Source organism: Scomber scombrus, chromosome 12 (genome assembly GCF_963691925.1).
Source record: "Scomber scombrus chromosome 12, fScoSco1.1, whole genome shotgun sequence".
Classification (NCBI taxonomy): Eukaryota; Metazoa; Chordata; class Actinopteri; order Scombriformes; family Scombridae; genus Scomber; species Scomber scombrus.
This window is the reverse complement of record NC_084981.1, coordinates 851449-856686: the sequence shown is the minus strand read 5'-3', so window position 1 is coordinate 856686 and position 5238 is coordinate 851449. Positions and strand designations below refer to the sequence as shown.

The 5238-nt window shown below is 35.4% G+C and overlaps 1 long non-coding RNA gene across 1 annotated transcript; it reads left to right on the top strand.

Moving 5' to 3' along the window:
• Positions 1-3277: 3277 nt before the first annotated feature.
• On the top strand, positions 3278-5092 carry LOC133991765 (uncharacterized). Its single transcript, XR_009927018.1, has 2 exons — positions 3278-4702; positions 4837-5092. It is a non-coding gene; the product is annotated as an uncharacterized LOC133991765 (long non-coding RNA).
• The last annotated feature ends 146 nt before the right edge of the window (positions 5093-5238 follow it).

Sequence of the window (5238 nt, the reverse complement as noted above, 5' to 3'; positions counted from 1 at the left end):
ATAATAGTTCTACTACTATAACTAACAACAGATGAGTACGGAAGACTATACAAATAAACAGGTGTGTGTGTGTGTGTGTGCGTGCAGTGTTGGTTAGACTTAAACTACATGTAGTTGAACTACATAGCTTAACTACAATTTGTTGTAACTTGCAGGTAGTTAAACTACATTCATATGTTGTGCTGCGTCAAGTATTTCAACTACTGTTTGGGTCATTTTTTGTAGTTTAACTCAATTTACAAACTACAATTTTGGCCAATAACATGAAATATTTTTTATAAAAAAAAGACCTATGTAATATAAATGTTATTTTACCATTATTGTGTTCCAGAACTCTCTTTGAAAAAATGCATGAATCATGTCATGACATGCCAACGTTGTTCAAGACACACCGATCTAGAATATGTCTGCCTCTTTGGGTTTTTTATTACATTTTTTGTTGACTGATTTACATTTCTGATTTACATGTGGGTATTGGGGTAGGATTTTAATTTTCTCTTTATATTACCCAACATGTCTATAGATTACCCAACATGTCTATAGATTACCCAACATGTCTATAGATTACCCAACATGTCTATAGAGTACCCAACATGTCTATAGATTACCCAACATGTCTATAGATTACCCAACATGTCTATAGATTACCTAACATGTCTATAGATTACCCAACATGTCTATATATTACACAACATGTCTATAGATTACCCAACATATCTATAGATTACCCAACATATCTATAGATTACCCAACATGTCTATAGATTACCCAACATGTCTATAGATTACCTAACATGTCTATAGATTACCCAACATGTCTATAGATTACCCAGCATGTCTATGGTGAACGTACAGTATGTTGACCAGCTTTTTTTCTTTAAAAAAATCAAACTGAGTTGAGAGGCATATTTCTGCTGGCATGTGAATTTTTTGTAGTCTATTATATTTAGTTTCATATCCATCACATGTTGAGTATAATGAGTATCAGTAGTTGCTAAAGCTTCTTTTTTTAGCTGTAGTTTTACAAACTACATTTCTCCAGGAGTAGAAATGGTAGTTTGTTCAAACTACTGTCAGGCTGAACTACATGTAGTTTTACAAGCTATGCTTGCAAAGTAGCTTCCCCAACACTGTGTGTGTGTGTTAGACTTGTAGTCAAGACCGCCTAAACCAAGACCAAGACACTACCAAGACCAAAGACGGTCGAGACTGTGACAAGACCGAGACCGGTCTCAAGACATCCAACTCTAGTGTGTGTGTGTGTGTGTGTGTGTGTGTGTGTGGCGCGGGGGTGGGCTTTTGGGGGGTTAGGGTTAGTGCTGGAGGCCAAAGTAATGCCATCCAGAGTAGTTAGGTCATTAGATAATGTGTTTCTGAGGTGTTTAGGGCCAACTTTTTATGAATTAAGTAGCAGGAAGTTGCAGGTCATCCAGGCCTTTATGTCCTTAATACATGTTTGTAGTTTAGTTAACTGGTTGATTTCATTAGGCTTTATTGATAGATATCGTATAGATAGTAGATAGTATCGTCTGCATAACAATTAACATTAATTGAGTGTTTTTGAATAATATTTCCTAAAGGAAGCATATATAAGGAGAATAGTATTGGTCCAAGCACTGAACCCTGAGGAACACCATGTCTAACTTTTGTTTGCATGGAGGATTTATCATTAACATTTACAAACTGAAATCTATCTGATAAATATGATTTAAACCAGTTTAATGCTGTTCCTTTGATATCAATTAAATGTTCAAGTCTCTTTAACAGGATTTGATGATCAATAGTATCGAAGGCAGCACTAAGATCTAACAGGACGAGGACAGAGAGAAGTCCATTGTCTGATGAAGTTAAGAGGTCATTTGTAACTTTTACCAGTGCAGTTTCTGTACTATGATGAGCTCTAAATCCAGACTGAAAATCCTCAAATAAGCTATTATTATTTAGAAAGTTACACAGCTGATTAGCAACTGCTTTCTCGAGGATCTTAGAGAGAAAGGGGAGGTTAGATATGGGCCTATAGTTGGCTAGAACCTCTGAATCAAGAGTAGGCTTCTTAAGAAGTGGTTTAATGACAGCTACTTTAAAGGACTGTGGTACATATCCTGTCACTAAAAACAGATTGATCATATCTAATAAGGAAGTGCTAACAGAGGGAAAGACTTCCTTAAGCAGCCTAGTTGGAATCGGGTCTAAGAGACAGCTTGATGGTTTAGAAGAAGTGATCATTGAGGTTAGTTCTATAAGGTCGACTAGAGAAAAACAGTCTAAATAAATATCAGGTTTAACAGCAGTTTCTAAGTTTCCTATGTTAAAGGATGAATCAGTGCTTATTGAGGGCAGGAGGTGATTAATTTTGTCCCTAATAGTTAAGATTTTATCATTAAAGAAACTAATGAAGTCATCACTACTGAGAGTTATAGGAATAAATGGATCAGTAGTGTTATGACTCTTTGGACTATTTTTATTCTCCTCTATTAGTGATGAGTAGTAGGCAGCTCTGGTGTTACAGAGGGCCTTCTTATATGTTTTAAGTATTGCCAGGTTAAGTGAAATTCTTCTGTTTTAGTGGAACGCCATATTCTTTCTAGTTTTCGTGAAGTTTACTTTAATTGTCTAGTTTGGGAATTATACCAAGGAGCTGTTTTCTGTTGTTTAATTACCTTCTTTTTTAAAGGAGCGATGGAGTCCAGAGTTGTTCTCAGTAAGTCTGCAGCACTATCAACAATACAGTCAATCTGGGGGGAACTGAAATCAGAATAAGTCATCTCTGTTGTATTGATACATGGCATTGAGCTCAACATTGATGGAATTATTTCTTTAAATTTAGTGACAGCACCATCAGACAGACATCTAGTAAGAACATGTTTGTCTAATAGCGTATAGTCCATTAATAGAAATTTAAGACGTATTAGATAATGGTCTGATAAAGAAGGATTATGAGGGAAAACTATTAAATGTTCAACTTCAATACCATATGTCAGAACAAGGTCGAGGGTGTGGTTGTAACAGTGAGTTGGCTCATTCACATTTTGAGAGAAGCCAATTGAATCTAATAATGTAATAAATGCAGTGTTAGGCTATCATTCTCAACATCCACATGAAAACAAGAGGAAAGATAGAGATGGATCACTGGATGTATCTGAACCAGGTACATTGCAGTGATGTGGCATGTGCGTAAACTATTCAGCTACCAGAGCACTGCATAAAGTGATCTCAATAGTCAATGAATATGTGTGCACCTGACTGCTGTCTTACATTAGAAAATCCATTAGCTGAACAAAGTCAATGTGTACAGATGTGAATGGAAGACAGACGGTTTTTGGTATTCTTTTTACAGTAAAATGAAACTCAGCTTCAAGATCAGATCAAAAATGTATTACAAACATCAGTCATGACTCAAACGATCTCAACTGGAGCATTCCTGGTTTTCAACACACTTGGTAACATTAGAAGGTAACATTAAAAAAAAATTGCAACTTCAAAACATGCACGAGCATTTTCTGTTAAAATAAAAACAACAACAGAAAAACATTCATTTGGTTCACTTTACACTGGTGTAAGTCTGATTATGAAAGTCTGACAGAGCTTTCAAAAGCAGCTGACAGCAATCACAGTCACTGAAACAGGCATGTTACCCGCTCTGAAATGACTTGAATATAAAAAAAAACATTGGCACTGCTCGCTTTGGCCCTCCACACTGAAACATGGCCCACTCTGAAACCTTTGTTTCTACAGCAGCATACACAGCAGCAGGACTGACAAAGATCAGACCACCAACAGTCCATCTGAGCACAGATCTCACTGACAGCAGGACATTTCAACCAGCTGTGACCCACGACTAGGAGAAGTCTCTTCAACTTCATATATAACAGATTCTCAAGGACTGTGACCTCCTCTGAGGATCATTACTGTGTGATCACTCCAACACACCAGATGAACAAATAAAAACATGATAGTCAAAGAAGAACAAGATAAAAAAATATAATATTGCACGTTCATCACGTTGATGGTATCTGATGACATTAGTGCAAATGAAGACAGACCCACATTGAAACTCATACACAGCAGAGTCCACCTCATATTACAGTAACAGCATGTGTACAGCAGTCAGAACTGGCAACAGCTCAGATTTCATTCAAAGTACAGTCATATAACAGCAGCTGAACACCATCACTGACAAGCATGCACATGAAATGTTCAAAATGACAAAAAATACAAATATTCACCATAACCACCAAAATTGTGATAGCAGTGATAAAAATGATGACACCAAGACAAACGTTTGACCTAATGATTCACAATTATGAGTCAAAATTATTAGTCATGAAGTCACAACTTGGACTTTAACTTAAACCTATGAGTGATTATTCCAAGATCAGTCACAATTTTGACAAATCACATAATTCCAAATTAGTTCAAATTTTACCCATCTCTGAATTTGACAAAATATTTCAAAATGATGACCATAAGTCAAAAGATTGATCGGATTCAAAATTATAAGTAAGTAATAAAATCTCAAGATGATGATTTAGTGTCACAAAGGTTTGACTTTATAATTCTAAATGTTGCTGTATTTCAGAATGTGGATTTTGAAAGTCTACAGAGCTCCCCTGAGGTCACAGGGTAGGAAAAAAAAAGATATGTAAGTCCATACAAATGGATTTGTAAAAGTCAAAATATTGCCTTTGTCCATATGTGTATGTGTATATATACATATATATATATATATATATACATATATATATATATATATATACATATATATATATATATATATATATACATATATATATATACACACATATATATATACACACAAAAATGATGAAAAGTTAAGAATGAATATATATATATATTCATTCTTAACTTTCATCATTTTTTTCCATCCCTGGTTTGATTAGAAGCCAGGGACCTTTGCAGCTCGTTGTAACCGTCTCTCTCCCCTTGTTTCCTGTCTGCTACTTCACTGCCCACTACCCAACCCAATAAAAAGGGGGAAAAAAGAATGAAAGTAAATGGGCTTCCCTAACTTTCACCTTTCATGCATTAGATGTAAAAAAAACAAAACAAAAAAAAAACCCAAACAAAAACAATACATGTTCAAAATATACTCTTACACAGCATCTGTTTACACTCACTGTATCAAGTCAAAGCTAGATATATAAGGCAATAACCGTTTCACAGTCCTCTGTACACTGTGCAGGGCATACAGTACGGACACATAATGCAGCCATGAAGG